This window comes from Balaenoptera physalus, assembly GCF_965194825.1.
Source record: "Balaenoptera physalus genome assembly, chromosome: 8".
Taxonomy (NCBI): Eukaryota; Metazoa; Chordata; class Mammalia; order Artiodactyla; family Balaenopteridae; genus Balaenoptera; species Balaenoptera physalus.
Genome location: NC_138887.1, coordinates 90,359,631 through 90,379,850, shown reverse-complemented (window position 1 = coordinate 90,379,850; position 20,220 = coordinate 90,359,631). Strand labels below are relative to the sequence as shown.

General features: G+C 36.1%; 1 protein-coding gene across 4 annotated transcripts in view; it reads left to right on the top strand.

The window, feature by feature from the left end:
- The window catches only part of TFEC (transcription factor EC), a 688,992-nt gene that overhangs the window by 307,001 nt on the left and 361,771 nt on the right, over positions 1-20,220 (top strand). The window lies entirely within an intron of this gene.

Below are 20,220 nucleotides of genomic sequence, written 5' to 3'. Positions count from 1 at the left end.
TTAAACTTACACAAACTTTCTGAAGGGCTATTTGGTGACTAGTAAAAGAAACTTAAAAATTATTGATATAATTTGATCCTTTAATTATTCTTGTAAGATCTTATATCAATGAAATAATCTTAAATATGCAAAAATATTTATGCACTAGGAAAATAATCAAAATAGTATTTATAATGGGAAATAATGGAAACATGATCAGCATTAAGACATTGAATAAACACAGATGAATATTTACATGGTAAAATACTATGCAACAATTATATATAGTACTTTCAAATAATAAATGACATCATAAAATATTCAAGGCATAATTTTTAAAACTAGGATACAAAAAATGTATACATTAGGGTAAAAATTTATAAAAGTGTAGGAGTGAGTGTGATTATGCATAGAGAAGAAAAAGATTGAAGAAAATACTGAAAATCTTAATACCACTATATTTTATAATAACTTTAAATGGAATATAATCTATAAAAATTTTGAATCACTATGTTGTACATCTGAAACTAATATAGTATTGTAAATCAACTGTACCTCTATAAATAAATAAATAAATAAATAAATAAAATTCTTTTGGGGAAAAAAAAATGAAGCTTAACTACATAAAGCATAAGCTCTGGGTTCAGGCAGATATACATTGAATCCTGCATTTATTCACTTATTATTTATATGCCACTCCATCTAAATTTTTGCCATGCTCTGGTTATTATTTTGTACTCTACCTAAGGATCAGCAAAATCTTTCTGAAAAAAGCAAGATAATAAATATTTTAGGTTTTGTGGGACAAGAGGAAAATCACAGATATTATGTTGGTAAATATGTAACAGGGGAGAAAAATTTCCACAGATTTTTTACTGACAAAATTAAAAATATAATGACAGTAATTGAGTATAATAATTTTTTGTACTACCAATCCACTAATGAGAATAATGGCATTCTTTTTCCTCTGAATAACATTTTGTTTAATTGGAGTTCAAAGTTAGTATTCTCTGTCATCGAAATTGATCACGAATATATGTCTGTTAATGTTGGTGTGTAATGAGACTTCATGTACTTCACTTTGGAAATGCCTTTTTACATAGACAGGTATTACCAAATGCTGATATCTATCCATGAGCATACAATTTTAATTAAGCCTAATTATTATTTAGAAAGCATTTATAGAATTGTATTCTTCTCCATATTTGTTTTTTAATATATCACTGCATTACAGATTAATTGCTTCCAATTGAAGAAGGTTAGGTGGAAGCTATTTAATTGAACAGATAAATGGATTTTGAAATAGTATGGAAATTTCCTTCTTATTTGTATTTAATTCTGAAAAATACTTCTGGAACTGTAGTTTGAGGTCAGGATATATATCTGTTGTAAAGTTGTATTGGACTGGCTCTCACTTCTTGTTTTAACTTTTGAAAGAATAGAAGTATATAAAGCAGCTTAACATTTTTTGTGATTCAAGAACATTAGTTGTCATTGACATTACTGAAGTATAAGTTTCATATATAAAGCATTGGTTTGCCTTGTAATTTAAGATTAAATTAATTAAGAAACATATTTAATTCTTCAGCAAAAGCTAATTTCTAAAATATTCTATTTCAATAATAGTGGCTGAGAGTGGCTCTTTTTCATTCAGAAAAATTTCAGTCTTAGCCCTGAGCTCAAAAAATTTCAATAAAAGTTCATTACTGCTAAGTCATTGTACTCCTGTATGGTAAGGCAAGTCAGGTTTTTTAGCTTCTATTTCTGACAAAAATTCACAGAAATGATGATTAAATCCATGAAAGTGAATGCAGTGCACCACTGATACTACTAGGTCAATGACAAATGATAGATTCAACTATTTTCTGCAAAGTATTTGCTAATGAGTATTACAATGAATAAACACTTTACAGTTTCACAAATTTTATAAATATGTCCCATTTTATGCTTCATACATATTTTTACTACTGTCAGTTGTATCACATCTTAGCGGATTCCACTTCAGGTTGTATTGAATTACTATTTTCTCAACTTCTATGAAAATATTCTCATCTGTAGTTGTTCCAATGCAGACTTTTTTGGAACTGTGAAGCTAATTCTTTAGTCAGTTCAAACTCAGTGTTAACTCAAGTCATCTAAAGCCAAGAAAAATCACTTGAAATTATTTGCCTTATTTCTCAATTGACTATTGATGTTGCTTCTAATGTCCTCAACTCTTCAAGCAACTGTTCTCATAGAAAGGCTAGTAGTTTTAAACAAGTTTATTTTCTCTGGACACGTTCTTCAGTTGCTACAATCAGATATGATTTGATCAAGTCACCATTGATAAATGGCTTTCCTTATATGGCCAATAAATTAGTTGCTCAGAAGCTTAATTTGGTTGCAACTTCATTCTTGATTTTTTAATTTTGTGTAGAAATTCTGCTGTGATGAGATATTCCATTTTAAGTTTTCTAATTTTTCTGATTGTTAATATCCTGTGAGTTGAGAATATTGCAACAAGTTCTTAATCTGGAAATATTATCACATATTGTATTCTATTAGTAAAGCTACAGTGTCATTGCATTGCAAATGCAGTGCTTTGCCATATAACTCAGTTAAAAAAAAAATCCACAGTTCATTGTGCCTTAAAAATCGTGTCTTATACACCAGACCTGGCCCTACCCACCAGCAAGACAGAAACCACCACAGCCAGCTGGGTCAGGGGACAGCCCCACTTACCAGCAGGCTCCACATTAGTCAGCCCCACCACAACAGAAGGGCCCATGCAGCCCACATAGGGAGCACCCCTGGAGCATAGCTCTGGTGACCAGAAGGGAGTGTGCTGCTGGGCCCCATAGGACATCTCCTACATTAGGCCACTTCTCCAAGATCAGGGAACATAACTGACATACCTAATACATAGAAATAAACACAGAGAATCAGGTAAAATGAACAGACAGACAAATATGTTCCAAATGAAGGAACAAGACAAAACCCCAGAAGAACTAAGTGAAATGGAGATAAGCAATCTACCTGATAAAGAGTTCAAGGTAATGATTATAAAGATGCTAAACAAACTCAGGAGAAGAATCGCTGAACACAGTGAGAAATTTAACAAAGAGCTAGAAAATGTAAAAGAAAGAACCAAACTGAGCTGAAGAATACAATAACTTAAATAAAAAATACACTAGAATAAATTTTAAAATTAGGTGATACAGAGGAACAGATCAGCAAACTAGAAGACAGAGTAATGGAAATAACCTAAGCTGAACAGAAAAGAGAAAAAAGAATTTTAAAAACTGAGGATAGTTTAAGACACCTCTGGGACATCAAGCATACTGACATTTGCATTATAGGGGTCCCAAAAGGAGAAGAGAGAGAGAAAAAGGGGAAGAGAAATTATGTGAAGAAATAATAGCTGAAAATTTCCCTAACCTGGGGAAAGAAACAGGCATCCAGGTCCAGGAAGAGCAGAGAGTCCCAAACAAGGACCCAAAGAGGTCCACACCAGGACACATTATAATTGAAATGTCAAAAATGAAAGATAGAGAATCTTAAAAGCAGCAAGAGAAAAGCAACTAGTTATGTACAAGGGAACTCCCATAAGACTGTCAGCTGACTTTTCAGCAGAACCTTTGCAGGCCAGAAGTGGCACCATATATTCAAAGAGTAATGAAAAGGGAAAGTCTTTTCCAAGAACACTCTTCTAGGCAAGGCTACCATTCAGCTTTGAAGAAGAGACGAAGAGTTTTAAAGATAAGCAAAAGCTAAAAGTGTTCAGCACCACTAAACCAGTTTTATAAGAAATGTTCAGAGGGACCTCCCTAAGTGGAAAAGAAAAGACCACACAAAAAAGAGAAAGGAATCCAAACATAACAAAACAGAAACAGACTCATAGATACAGAGGAGATATTGGAGGTTGCCAGAGAGGAGGGAGGTGGTGTATGAGGGAAATGGGTGAGGGAGATTATGAAGTACAAACTTCCAGTTATAGAATAAATAAGTCACAGGGATATAATGTACAGCATAGGGAATATAGTCAATTATTATGTAATAACTTTGTATGGTGACTGATGGTAACTAGACTTATTGTGGTGATCATTTTGTAATGCATAAAAATATCAAATTACTATGTTGTACACCTGAACCTAATATAATATTGTAAGTCAATTATACTTAAAAAAAAATATGGTCTTCTATTTGAAGTCCACGTTTCTATTCCTGTTTTAGCATGGTAAGTATGCACTGGTAATAATAATAATAATAATAATAATAATAAAATAACATTGCAATGTGGTGATATGCAAGGCACTCAAACACTGTCAAGTTCTAAGTGCTTCTTTGTGATTTGTAGTACACCAGACAGCTCTGCAATGCAAGGGGAGTACCACCTTCAGTCCTTGTCCTGACTATTCAACTGTATTGTAGCAGGAGAGCAGCTATAGGCAACATCTAAAAGAATGAGTATGTTTCTGTTCCAGTAAAACTTTATTTATGAGCAATGAAATTTAAATTTCATATAGTTCTAATGCAAAATATATAAAATAGTATTTTTGTTTTGATTCTTTTAAAACCACTTAAAAATGCAAAAAGCATTCTTAGATCATAGGCCATATAGGAACAGATGGTAGGCCGGAGACCTCACAGACCATAGTTTGCCTCCCCCTAATCTACCTGAGTCAAAGTATTTTTGTTCCCTATGCATCTCATACAATTTCTTTCCTGTTGGCTTTTTGATTTATGCTGTCTCCCCTTCCTGGAATTCCCTTCACTCATTGTCCATCCCTCTCTCCATCTTTATAAGATTAACTGCTAAAAATCCTTTAAGATCAGCTTACTACTCCCTTTCCCAAACCTTTTCTTGATATGCTCCCCTCCATTAAGATTTCCTCCCTTGTTTCCATAATAACTGGTGCAGAACTATTAATGATCTTTTCTCACTATATTAGAATTTTCTGTTTATGTATTTTCTTCCCCAACAGACTATACAATTGAGGACAAAAACCATGTCTTTTTTTAAATTACTGTATCGTTGGTACCTCTACAAAGAAAACATGGGACTTATATATGTACATATATTAGATATACATAATAATATATATGTATATATGTGCATATATTTATATATATTTGTATTACATAAATTTATATTTGCATTATATTTATATTATGTATTACATTTATATATGTATGTATATACATATATGTAAAAATCAGTCTGTTTTTATCATTTCCATACAACAAAAATATTCAACATCATAATTTATTAAAGTCACTGCCCATGCCTAACCTTATGAAATTTAGAAAACATTTGGAAAAATTTTTTGAGCTCATGAAGCTGACTTATAAGGAAAGCCAGGTCGAGAGCAGCAATGTTAATTCCATATTTTCTAGGACTTAATTGAAAGCCTATATGTAGATATTTATCAAGACAATTGTGATGAGTGGGCCATTTATATATTCGTGCAAAATTGTCTAGTTTTCTTCCATATTTATTTGTGTCTCTATTAGTATTTTCCTCTCTAAAAAACAGGCTATATTACTGGGTACATTTTAATACCACAATTAGTCATGGATGTGGTGATTCATCAGGTTGGCTTAAAAAGCGAAAGCAGCCTTGCCCTTCCTAAGCATTGACTGTTGGCAACTCTCTTTTTCCCCCTCTGAATCAGACGTGTATTTGTTTGAGTAATCAAGAAAGAACTGTCTGTCTTGTGACCTTAGAGGCTGGTGAAAGGGAGCAACTGAATGTTTTTGGCATAGGAAAGTTAGCAGAACAATGCAAATCTGTAGAGCAGAGAGTGCTCTGCTTGGCTGCTTACTCTGGGCAGACTTGAATGTCACACAATCCTCTAATTGCCGGCAGGATTTTTACCCTCTGCAGAAAACCATTTCAATATAAGCAAAATGGATTTCAAGTCTTATAAAAACAATTCTTAAACTCTCTGTGTGCATTTTACTGAATTTTCTACCATCTATTAAGATCTGCAGTCTTTCCAAAATGAGCATCCTGAATCCTACTGTGATGAAAGCCAGTAAGAGACAGCTTTACACCATGGATGCCATTGGTGAAAAAGCACATCAAATAACCCTGCTGGGGAATGAGTGAATCAGCGTAATGAAAATTTAGGTGAGGCAATTGGATCACACAGAGGAAACATATGTCCTATGTCTTGAAATCTTTAAGCCATCTACAGTATTCTTTTGCTTGCTATTTCAGTAGCAGAGCTGTTTATACACCTTCTTTGACTCTTGTTCCCAAGTGATCTTATTCCAGATATGACTTGGGGACAGTTATGTTTGCTGTTCTGATATCTTCCTAAAAGGAAATTATTTTGGAAGTAAAGTCACTGATAAAATCAACTCAGGAAAATGCACTTTGTAAATATGAAGATATGAGCATTACTAAAGCCCATGCTATAAAAATACCAATTATTATTTCTACGGGATACCAGTTACAATGGAACAGTGACATATCTTTAAAGGAAGGGTGAAAGGGCCTCAATTTGAGAAATATGAGGCATAATAAGTTTTAAGTAAATATATTTGAGTATTACCCATATTGTAGAAGACAATTCTCTGTATAAAATGAAACACAAAAGGCTAATATGAAGGGAACAGTAGTTAATGTTATCCAAGGAGGCAAAGCTAAATAAGGTTTCTTTCCCAACACGGAAGAATCTCTTTTTTTCCTGGCCTCCTGTTTCTATGTGGAGAAACTTCCTTGAACGTGTCAGTCCCAGCTCTGGCCGCTCTGACTCACTTTTCCCTAGAGGAATGAGCAACTCAGGCCAGTCTCTGGCCCTGTGGGGATGGCCTAGGAAAAGCCTGTGATTCCCCAGCTCTGCTTTGGACTCACTGGGTCCAACTTTCTCATTCAGGGACTAAGCGTTGGAGACCAGTTATGGCTACAGATCTAAAGCTAAGTTCTAAATCACCTTCTATGAGCCCACTGGTATGACTCTGCCTCTCTCTCACAGTTGCTTATGAATTCAGTTCAGAAAGGAAAGAGCTGGTTTTGGATCTTAATAAAGCTCCAATAGTTGATTAAGAAACAAAGTTATGTGAGATGCAAGATGTGTATCTAAGTATCAGTCAGAAAAATTAAATAGAATTTATCTTTCTGAAAAGAAGCAAAAACCAGAAGAAAAGAATACAAGCCAAATCTCTTCATATTTATTTGTTTAAACTGATGTGTGACATCAGACAGGCAGATGTATAAAAGAGAATCAGCATAGAGGGAGCATAAGGCTCCACTTTGATGAGTATTAATTGACCACAGAAGAACCGGAACATCAGAAAGCCTGAAAGAAGAAAAGAATTATGAATTTTACTCCTTCCTCTCCCTTCTAAAAGAAAGTAACTGCAAATGTTTAAGAGGGAAGCATGGCCATAGACATTGTCGGGCCATGCAGTAATATCAGATCCCAGACTAAGGGTAATTTATTTCAGGATTGCAATAAGGATCAATCACAATAGGGTATGTGAGATGTCATGAGGCCGTGCTTGAAACAGTGCCCAGTAGGACAGGGGAGGGAGTGTCCTCTAAGGGAAGGAGAGCGCTTCCCTTCAGAGAGAAAGAAGAGGAACTAAAAGGGTAGTTACAAGGAAGCTAGAGGCTAGAGGGAAAGAAGGGAGTGGCAAATGGCTTGACCAAACACTGGCAGAGCAACTGAAATGCAGATGTCCAATGGAATACTATTTGTACTTAGACTAAGGAAGACAACGACAACCCCTTAACCCTTGTCATAAGTTGAGCACTACTCATCGAAAACCCTGCTTTCAACACCAAAGAACCCAGTGAGGACTTTAGAATGACAAAGTCTTTAACTAAATAACAAGTGACTGAGATTCATTCCTTCCATAGCTGATTTCTGACAAGCCTGTCTTTCTCTCCATCTCACACCCCTTCACCTCATACCTCTCCACCATCCACACCTCCACTTCCTAACCTTCCACCTCCCATTCTTCTTCCTCACCCTTCTACATTTCAACCCTCCTCCATCCACCTCTCCACCTCCCACCCCTCCACCACTACCTCTTTGGAGGTGGCCAATTCCTACTCATTAAATACTCAGTTTTGTTTTTTTTTTTAACTGAAGTATAGATAGCTTACAATGTTGTTTTAGTTTCAAGTGTACAGCAGTAGTTCAGATATATATATATATATATATTTTTCAGCTTCTTTTCCATTATAGGTTATTACAAGATATTGAGTATAATTCCCTGTGCTATACAGTAGGTCCTTGTTGTTTACCTGTTTTATATATAGTAGTGTGTATATGTTAATCCCAAACTCCTAATTTATCTCTCCCCACAGCCCCATATCTCCTTTGGTAAGCATGTTTGTTTTCTATGTCTGTGAGGAAGAGAGAGAAAGACAAATATCATATGATATCAATTATATGTGGAATCTAAAAAAATTATACAAATGAACTTATTTAAAACAGAAATAGTCAATACTCAGTTTAATGGCTTCTCCTGCCAAAGGCTTTCCTCAAGCTCTTCAATTCCCACTCACCCAGCACTGCCTCCTCTCAGATTTAGGTTGGCTGGCCCAATGTTTAAGAATTTCAGCTCTACTGCCAGAGACCTGTGTTTGAAAACAATCTCTACAGTTTGCTGTCTGCGTGATCTTGGGCAAGTTATTTAATCTCTTCTAGCCTTAGTTTCTTCATTGATAAAATCTGGCAAATGATAGTATATATTCCATAGGGTTGCTGTGAGCACTAAACAAAATAATATACACAGAGCACTTGACATAGTGCCTAGTACACTGAAAGAACCCAGTAGAGGGTGGTCATGATTACTGGACTGATTCTTCCCATTTTCTAGCATACATTTATGTTGCGTTTCAGTTGTCTGCATGTCTATCTGCATGTCTGTTTGCATACAGACTGTGAATTGGAAGTTCACCTCCCAGTGTCTCGTACAATGTAAAGCCCTGTAGGTGTCTGTTGAATGAATTCAAAGAGTAAGCTTACCCCATACGCTGCCATAAATGATGCTGATGTTGGTGGTTGTATTTTAGAAAGGGCATGCAAGGCAAGAATCTTCCCAAGTCAAACTATATCATTGCCTAGTCTTTCAAAATATCTAAAAAAGGAGATTTTACAGTCCCCTTTGGTAACATTCTCCTGTCAACATTTTCTCTAAGTCAAACATACACCTACACTTTAAAATGAATGTCTATCATTTAATTTTTATATCAGTGGAAAAAGAAAACAGCTGCCTTCATTCCCTATAAAATAACCTCTCCTACATGTAAACATTCACATTGGCTTTCTTTCTCACTCTCCTCTTGGTAAAATAAACCTTTTTTTCTAACCTTTTTAAATAGTCTTTTTTCTTCAAGCCCTTTAATAATTGTGGCTCTGAAAAGTACTGAGTTACAAAGCATAAAAACAGTGAAAAATTTTATGAAGCCTCAGAAGTGGGACATTTAACACCTGAAGAAAGGACACCCATTTTAAAATAGAAGAGTTACAATTATTTGGAAGCAGTAGTCTTCAAAACATTATTATACTGGTGAATAAAGTCTTAGTAGTTTCAACCAGTTGTACTAGGTAATTCTTCTTACTTTTATAAAGTATATTTGCAAGGGGTTGACATATTAAGTGGCTATATAAAGAATCTTAAAATGTTTAGACATATTAACTACATTTCTAAAGATCTAACCAAAAATATAAATTTGTACAGTCACTATGGAAAAGAGTATGGAGGGTCCTCATAAATTAAAAATGGAACTCTCATGTGATCCAGCAATCCCACTTCTGGGTATATATCCAAAGGAAATGAAAAAAAGGATCTCAAAGTAATATCTACACTCCCATGTTCATTGCAGCACTATTCACAATAGCCAAGATATGGAAACAACCTAAGTGTCCATCAGTGGATGAGTGGATAAAGAAGGTGTTTGTATGCAAACATACACACACTCACACACACAGAGGGATACTATTCATCCATAAGAAAGAAGGAAATCCTGCCATTTGTGGCATCAGTGAACCTTGAGGGCATTATGCTAAGTGAAGTAAGTCAGACAGAGAAAGACAAATATTATATGATATCACTTATATGTGGAATCTAACAAAGCTGAACTCACAGAAACAGATAGTAGAGTGGGGGTTATCAGGGACTGAGAGCTGGGGGAAATGGGGAGATGCTGGTCAAAGGGTATAAACTTTCAGTTATAACATGAATAAGTTCTGGGCATCTAATGTACACCATGGTGATTATAGTTAATAATACTGTATTATATACTTGAAAGTTACTAAGAGAGTAGGCCTTAAATGTTCTCACCACAAAAAAGAAATAGTACTTATGTGATGTGATGGAGGTGTTGGCTAACCTGTGTGGTAATCACTTTGCAATATGTAAGTGTATCAAATCAACATATCGTACACCTTAAACTTATACAATGTTATATGTCAATTATAGCTCAATAAAGCTATTTTTAAAATATTTTAAAAAGTAATAAAGACCTGACCTAAGAAGAATTATCAGCAGTTTCATCATAACATGATTCAAAATAGTGAAAAGTTAGAAACAATGTATATTCTAACATTAGGGAAAAGGTTACATAGGATAAATGATTTTTCAGAAAAATTCATAGCACAGCATTTCCTAAATAACAGACATTATTTTTAAAAACTTATTATGTGTACATTTAGAATAATATTTTAAACACTATTTTTGACATTTGAAAATATTTATGATATAATGTAAAATTTTAAAGCAGGCTATTAAATTGTATATTCAATATAAAAAATTTGTTTTAAACATTTTTTTCAATTTTTAAAATAAATATACTATGGTAGGCATTTGTCATATATGTGATATAAGTGGTATAAGGCTTAAAATTAAGACTCAGTATTAATGTGCTAACTTGACATCTAGTAAAATCAGGGGGACCTCCAGCGGCCTAACTGCAGTTCCCCTCCTCACTGTTTTCCCATGGATAAGGTCCCCCAGCCAACCTTGTCCCAGGTTAGCAGCCCTCCTTATCACAGGGACTAAGCACAGTTCCTGCTTATCCCTCAGTGTTGGGCTTCAGTTCTTCACCAGCCCGTGGATTATTCAAACAAGCCAATCACATCCTTCTGCAGGAACTAAGGGTCACTCCACCCTCTTGACTTTACAAAGCTGGCCAACCACAGTCCCTACTTGTTCATTCTGTCCCTGAATGCAACCCTCGCATGGCTTTGTGTGGCATGTAGTGTCCCCCTCCTCCAGACTGTGAGTATATGTAACTAATAAATTGCTGTTGGTATCATCTATCCAGTGTTGGGGAGCATGTATTCAGCCATTCCCATAACCATAGGGCAAAAATTTCTCCCTCATCAGCAGGGTAAACAGGAGGTGATCAAAACACCATCCAACAACTGTTTATTAAATATCCTTTTTATAGTTGGTGAAATTCTCACTACAATATAAAGTGTCAGAGTCAGAAGCCATTTTCCCAGCCTTCCTTGTTGGACACCTGTATATGACAAGGTTTCCACCCATGCAGCTGCATGAAACTTTTTGACCTGGAACATGGGTGATTAGGCTCTCTTGATGAGAGCGGCAGTGCTGGTAACTGACAGTTCCTGTGCAGTAGTGGTGAGGTTCTCTTATTTAGTCCCAAACATCATCACGGAAAGTTGCAGTATTTGTGAAGGCTGCAGTGATACAGTCAAGATGTGGCAAGAATGGCATGATTAGACATGTTTCCTGGCTGAGTGGCTTCTTACATTGGGTCTCTGACTCTCACAGGTACTGTGAGGACCCAATATCTTTTAAATATATTTCTTTACGATTTAAAGTAGCTCAAGTTGATTCAGCTAGTCACAACTTAGTTCCCTGACCAAAATAATAAATGGTATCAGAAAAAGTTGTAAGCATCCAGATCCTTATGGAAATGGAAATCTGAAATTATATGACCTGCTTATGTCTGAAGGCCTTAGAGTAAAACTGTTAGCAGATAATGGGACCCTGCCATCCATGGCAAGCAATGGAAAAACAATTCTTCACCTGTGATTACCTGGAATGGCAGGCTTTAGGAACCAAATGTCCACTGATCTGGAATAGTAGGATATGTGTGAGAAATGCAAGGACTGTGGAGTAGGCTGGTTGTTTCTAAGTGCGCTGGAGAATTTATAGAAATTAAACAACATGCTCAGCATCTAAAATTCTTGTTTTGATGCATCCAAGAGTAGATAATTTCCTTGACCGTTTGAAAATATCTTTAAATTTTTTCAGTAATGGAACAATCATAGTTGAAAATAAAATTCAAAATTTTATCCTGAGGGTCACCAGATTACAAAGTCAGTTTAATTTGTAGCCTTGTTCTCAAGTAAAAGTTAGGGCATTTCTTGGTTTCGATGGAAATCTGTGAGTTACCCTAGGGCTAAATGAGAAGAATCAGATCATGAGAGTACATAAACCCACAAGTTCCATGGAATTGCCTCTACAAGCAGAAGCAGCTCCTTCTTCCCTTTGTCAAGAGCCTTTCCCTGGTTTGCTTCAAGATCTGTGACAACCTTGCCTAGGACAATAGCTTTGCAGAGGGAAGCTGCTTTCCCTCATGCCTGCCTATACCACCTTTCACCGCTGTCAGTATAACTAGAGTCAGATATCAGCCGCTTTCACATAAAAGGAGGAGGAAGTTTATATACCAGCTGATTAGAAGTACTTTATTAATTTGCAATGGCAAAAATCTTGGGAATATATGTGGGAATTAATTCTGAGTGGGCTAGACTAGGAAGGTGCTAGTTTCATGTGCATTTGTTTTGCAAAAATTCATTGAGCTGTTCATTTATTATATATGCCCCTTCCTTTATGCATATTTTATTTCAATCAAGTTTTTAAACATCAGTAAAGCTGCATGTTCATTCAAATCTGAACATGATGCCTGACCCAACTAAAGCTTTGTCTTCTTTTCTTTCTGCAAATTGCTCCCCAGTAACTTTTGAGTTTACCTTTTATACCTATCTGAATCCCTTCTGACAAACGTTCATTAAATTCATCTCCTTTTATAGGTGCTGGCTTCCATAATTAAAATAAAGCAGTTCCTTCCAAGATTTGAACAGAAAAGGGTTCACAAGTGTTCTGGTTATAAGCCAACTCTGATTCTCTCTCCAGGTCTCTTTCCCTCTTGGGAGTCTGGTACATTGACGGCTGCTGCTACAATTACCTCCCAACTTTTTAACACCCTGGCTCCAGCCCACAAAGCCCTTTCAATTGTTTCCGCTTAGAAAAGCTAAGACTAGCTGATATTTTCAAAATAAATTCTACTAAATAGAAATAAAGAAGTGCAAATAGAAATCCAGGAAAAAAATTAAGCCTGCTTAGAAATAATTGGGTTTCCAATATAGACCTCTCATCCAGTCGTAACTATCCTATTTCCACCTTCATGACTCCAATTTTCCTACTCTTTTGTATGCGGACGGGTTGGTAGTAGGCAATCTTAGTATTTAGTCCACAGCTCACAAAATATAAAGACAAGATCATATGGAATAGAGGGGAAATACTATTTCTGAGAGATCCTAACTTGAAATCAGTTGTAGTGACTAATGAAATTTGGATTGTCTCATTTAACAAAGAATGAGAGTGTTTTATTCATATGATAAATAGTGGTATAATGTTGGATGAGAAAATAGTGTTGTTTGGAATTTTAAATACAGAAGGGCAAGTACTGACATTGGGCAGCAAAGGATTGTTAATTAACACACCTTATATTTGTGGCTGACCTATATATTTTTTGAATACCCTTTCTATACTTTGGGAAGCCATAACTATATTTCCCAGTCTTCTTTGCAGCTAGAATTTAGGCATGTGATTCAGTCATATGCATCCGTAAAAGTAATTAGGTGAATTAAAAGCATCACTTTGAGGCACTTTTGGTTCTTATTTGAGAGTACAGTCTCAACCTGGGACATTTATAAACCATAAGATAGGTATGGAGCTTGGAGGAAAGGAAGCTAGATTTTATCCATTTCTGAAGTTGGACCTTCTTATGGGAAAATTCATATGGGCACAAATTTGGCTTTATATGTCTCTGTATCCCCTATAACACACTGATTTACAGATAGTAGAGGTTCAGTGAGGATTGTTTATATTATTATTTAAAAAATCACCCAAGTATTTTTGCAGTTACTCCATGTCAATGTTAGTTTGACAGGATATATGTTAATATATGTTATACCAACATATACTGAGGGATTTAGTAGCATTTGTCATTTTAATTCCATAATAGTGGGGTAAGGAGAGGGAAAAAGAAAACATCCCACTCTGGAGCTGGGAAATATTTTGAATCTGACATCACAATTAATATGAGGGGAAAATGAAATTTTCCTAAAGCGTGAATTCAAAATTCCACATGTTCTTGCCAGGCAGGGGCAGGCCTTGGTCCAGCTGCAATAGTTGTATTAGAGCCAAATCCTAAGATAGAAGAGATAAGACTAACACAGGAGCCAAATATGTAATTTAGAAAAAGGAGAGGCTTTTTAAAGGAAAAGTGTGAGGTGCCCAAGAAGTCGTATCCGTTGTTAGAATGAAATTTGGCACTCTGATAAATTGAAATCTCACCTGACTCCATGTAATGAAAGATCACAAGTTATTCCAAAGCCTGTGCCCTTCATATTAAGTCATTAATCAAAATCTGCAAAGGGACACTCAGAAAGTCAGATACCTTTTTATTTCAATTAAATTTTATGCTTATATACTTTTGAGTATCAGACATAAAAAATTTTTATTCACTACCCATACTTTTGTGAAGGACAGTCTTTCCTTGTCAGCACAGAGATGGAGAGAAATGGTAGTTCTTGAAATCATGTTAAGAGGACTATTAGATAAATTTAAGTTAAAGTAAAATACACGAGGACTGAAACTGAGTGACTTAGCTATGGTCTCCCTTGCTGGCCCACTTCTGTTTCATGCATTTTCAATGAGATTAGTTAGCCAGTAAGATTTTGAAAAGAAAAATCTATCTTTACCATTCATTTTGACTTTTCCATAGATCAAAGAGCAACATTTGCCTCAAGGTTACTAGGGGTTGGAGGAAAAGCTTTCCATGAAATGGTATATTTTATTGGATTCAACAAACGTGGTGAAAAATATCATTTATCTCTAGTTGGCCCATGCAGTCTCTTTAGTATATTGTTTGGTTACTTGGCAACAAGAGTTTTAGAAAAAAAAACCTATCGCTACCCACTTGTTCATCACTCATCAAAGAGGCTTCTTAGATGCTCGGTGGTGGGAACAACAGAGGGTGAGGGTGGGAGCCAATTGCCTAAATGAAAAGAGCACACTGTGTCATCATCAGTCATACTCCCAGGTTTTCTAGAAAGGTTTAAAATGCCACAAAGCCCTTTGAGTTTTGAATTGTTCTGGTAGTATTGGGATAAACAATTTTGCTCTATTAGTTGCTTAAGGTTAAACTCAAGCATAGTTGTCTATCTAGTCTCAGTTCAGGCCTTGCTATTATGTGTTCAGAAATACTAAGGTATGTTTGCAGTTGAATTTTATCCTTCTGAAATTTTTTCTCACTGCCTGCTCTGATTGCCCAATCACCTCTGCCCTTGATCTGGTCTGTTTCTGCTAACATGACACCTGGCTGCCCAGGGTGGTCTGCTCCAGGTCTGAATCATTCAACAAATATTTATTGAGCAACTGCAAGAAGCGAGATCCTGTGCTGGTTGCTAAGGATGCAGAGTTAAATAACACTGTCCCTCCTCTTGAGTTACCCACAGTCTAGTGGTGTGGAAACAGTTATCTATTCCTCTTTCTTGACAAATTCCTTGACCCCCTAGAAGGCTTAAAATGATAGCTTTAGCAGTGAACTGAAATAAACAAAGAAAAAGAAGACATGTCCTAAAAATAACAAATAAGATGAGATGGCATTACAAGTGACATGTGAATGTCTCCAAGTCAGTCTAGAAGACTTGAAAAAGACAAAATCTTAGCTTAAGTTAGATTTGGGTCAATAGTTTCTAAGAACCTATTGGATTCTCAGTTTTACCCAAGATCTGAGACTAGTTTTATCAATTGGTGCAGATTTCCCACCTGGTCCTAGTGATAGTAGATTTTCATACTCTATGGCTCTTGCCTAGTCCCAGCATAAGAAAAGCATCATTCTCTTTTATCTCCAAGTATTTCTCCTTTGAGTTTTATTCTACATTGAAACGACCTTGTGATGTTTTCTCTCCCCTTCCAATACGTTCCCCACCACTCACAGCTCCTTGCTCTTCTGGCTTATTCTCACAGATTGTCTTCTACTTTCTTAAGCCCACCTCTCCTTGTAATAAAGTTTGGCTTTTCTACCCACTGCTTCAAACCCATAGTGCTAAAGACTCCAATTATTTCTTCCTCGTTCATATTCTTCTCTTAGAAAAAAAACTTCCAATTACAAGCCTCCAGTGGAGGGAGCTCCATTATCACATGGACCATGACGATAAATGATTGCTCCTAGAGTGGAAAACTGACTCAAACTGGGCCAAAGTGTGCAAGCTTAAGAACTGACATTGAGACACACCTGTGTCAGGTAACAGCGAAGCACTGACAGCAAGGTCATGGAGAGTCCATGCTGGAATCAAGGCTGCAGTGAGCCAGAACCACATGAAAACTAAGATTATAAGGGCAGAGGAGCCATGAAGAAGGCCATTATGGAGAACATTAATCTTCAGACAAGGAAGAGAGAGAAAGAGAGAGAGAAAAAGAGAGAGAGACTTTCATATGAAATGTAAGGTAATAGGAAGGCATTTGAGTAGGAATCATATGGTTTCAATTGTCAGATTTTTCTTGACCTTCACAGATCATTTGTTCCTTTTCTGCTCTGAATCCTATGGGGAATTTAGAATAAAATAAAATGTAACCTAACTATAGGTTTCTTTTTTTTTTTTTTTTTTTTAATTTATTTTTATTTTTGGCTGCGTTGGGTCTTCATTGCTGTGCACGGGCTTCCTCTAGTTGCAGCGAATGGGGGCTACTCCTCATTAGGGTGCGCAGTGCGGTGCGCACTCATTGCGGTGGCTTCTCTTGCTGCAGAGCATGGGCTCTAGGCACACGGGCTTCAGCAGTTGTGGCATGTGGGCTCAGTAGTTGTGGCACGCAGGCTCAGTAGTTGTGGCTCGCGGGCTCTAGAGCGCAGGCTCAGTCGTTGTGGTGCCCGGGCTTAGTTGCTCTGCGGCATGTGGGATCTTACCACATTCTCTCTCTCTCTTTTTCTCTCTCTCTTTCTCTCTCTTCCTTGTCGGGCCAGGGCTTGAACCTGTGTCTCCCGCATTGGCAGACGGATTCTTAACCACTGCGCCACCAGGGAAGCGCTAACCTAACTATAGGTTTCTATTTATATTTTTAAGCACTAAAATGAATAACATATTTCATAGAATTAACTTGGAGAATTTCCCCAATGTATATGAAATCTGATCCTAGAAATACTAAAAATCACTCCAGCTGGCTCTGTTTACTCCAGTTGGCTCTGTTTATTTACTAACATGTAAACTGGGCAAGTTGCTCAATGTTCCTAAGCCTCCATTTCCTCATCTATAGAATGGGAATAAAAATATCTGTATTGTAAGGCTTTTGTGAGGGGTAAATGAGATAACATGTAAATGAGATCATACATAAAAAGGCTTATCAGTGCCTAGCTCTTGGCTAAACACACCAGAAATGCTGGTCATTATTGGTTAGTGGCATTATCAACATTATTTTTATAATCAATTCCACTTCCACTGCCATTTCTTCACATCTTTCCTATCTCCAGACACACCCCATGTGATGATGGACACCCGGGTCAGCTCTCTTCCACAGTGTCTATACTCTAAAATGATCTCTCTTCTCATTTCCCTTTTCCTCATTCCTTCACCCACCAACCCTACTCCCCATCCACAATACCATTGTTTGAGATCTCACTTAGAGTCTAAGATGGAAGCAATACAATTACAGTAATTCACAACAAAGGTAGAATTTCTAAACAACTCAGGAGGATTGGCCTCTTAAAAATAATGCTTGTTAAAGAGACTTCAACCTGGAAAAATTTCAGAGACTATGAAGAAAGAATGAAATGTTTTTGGAAGATTTTAAAGAAACAGGGGAAGGCCAGAAAAGACTGATTAAAATTGTTTTCAAAATGAGTTGAAATACGTGTTATGGCCCATTTTATAGTAATGTTGTATTTATAACATCTATGAGCAATGCAGTGTTCTGGACCAGTGAATTGAAGAGTTTCTGAAACTTGCTATTTCAGTTCTAAAACTGAAAAATAAAGGGGAGAGGACATGCAAGCTTTTCTAAATTACCAGATAAGTAGAGAGGAGGTGTTGTGATAGAGTGGAAAGAATTGAATTACATAGCCCCACTAGGCCCAGAATCAAATTCTGATTCTGAGACTTATTTATAATATGGCCTTGGGCACTTATAGCTTTTTACCCTCAGTTCCTTATGTTGAAAATAGTGACAGTATTGTTTATTCAATGTGGTATTTTTATTAATATTTTCCGATTGTATTATTAATCTAAAGACTGGTAAATACCATAGCAGTTAACTGTTATTATTCAAGTAGTCAGTTATCATAATATTGAAGGTACACATATTGGATAACCAGAAGCTATGTGGGTTAATTTGTTCAAATCTCTATGAGTATCCCAAATATAATATCACTACATTCTACATTTTGAAGTTCCAGGATGCTTGGTGATATTTATGTCTAACATAGTACGAGAAGTATAACCTATATTTAATAAATGCTTGCTGATTTATGGATGTTGACCTGATGACTTCTTCATTTGCCAGTAGTATCTATAATCTGGCACCTTTGTTAATGGTAAGGAGATTTTACTCAAAATTTTTAGTGGCAATGAAACAGAGTAAATTTTTTAGTATTATATAATAAAAAGGAAATGAAAAATTTTAAAGCCTTATAATCCATATGGCATTCAATTTCATTTTCTGGCTCTGTGGGTTATAAAACCCCAAACTTTCAAGTTATAAAAGGGTGGATTTTTATCACAACCTTTTATACAACACATAAGAATATTCTCATAGTAAAGTTTAATCAGTTGAGAAGTATATTTAGAGCATCCCTTCAGCATTGCCTCCCCAGTCCCACTTGGTTTCCCAAAGTATATTATTAATAGTTTGTTGTACACACGTCCAAAGTGCTTTCTAGGCATTTATGCAAAATCACACACACTTTCACCAATGGAATCAGACTTTCTATATTGTTTTGCAACTTCATTAAAAAAATTAACAGCATCTATGGATCTGGCATGTCAGCATGTAAATTTTACTAATAATTATTGCACAGTATTTTATGGTACTGATATATCATAATTTAGTTAACCCTCAGTTGATTAGCATTTGGATAATTGCCTATATTTTGCTTTTAAAACAATGTTCCATGAATGTTCCTATTCTTTTTTTTTTTTGGAACCTGTTTTGGCATTTATTTAATTTTTATGTACCAGAAGTCTCAAAAAAGGGAAGTGGACCTGAATATTTTTTAAATGTTTTTGACAACTTTATTGAAGTATAATTGATGTACAAAGAACTGAATATATTTAATGTGTAATTATTCAATGAGTTTGAATATATGCTAACACCCATGATACCATCACCACAATCAAGGTAGTAGACATATGCAGTACCTCCTAGAGTTTCCTTGTGTCCTTTTGGGATTTTGGTTGTAAGAACACGTAATATGAGATTTACTCTCAACAAACTTTGAAGAGCACAATACCATATATATTTTTTAAATTTATTTATCTGGTTGTGCCGGGTCTTAGTTGCAGCAGGTGGGCTCCTTAGTTGCAGCTCACGGGCTCTTTAGTTGTAGCTCACGGGCTCTTTAGTTGTGTCATGCGAACTCTTAGTTGCGGCATGCATGTGGGATCTAGTTCCCTGACCAGGGCTCGAACCCGGGCCGCCCTGCATTGGGACTGCAGAGTCTTATCCACTGCCACCAGGGAAGTCCCACAATACCATATTTTTTGATGCACATGTGCAAATGTTTTTCTAGGATTGATATTTATAAGTGGAACTGCTGGCCCTAAGAGCATAAATATTTTTAATTTGCATAAATCTTGCCAATTTGGGAACCCCTTTTTTGCACTCCCACTTCTAGTTCTCATATACTTGAAATGTCTGACCTCTCTCCAAAATCTTTGACTGCCTTGCAGACCACATTCCTAGAATAATATGGGTTTAGCAAAGGTGCCAGGGCTCTGGGGAGGGCATCTAGGGTCATCACATTGAACAACTCTGCCATCTCCATCCTTT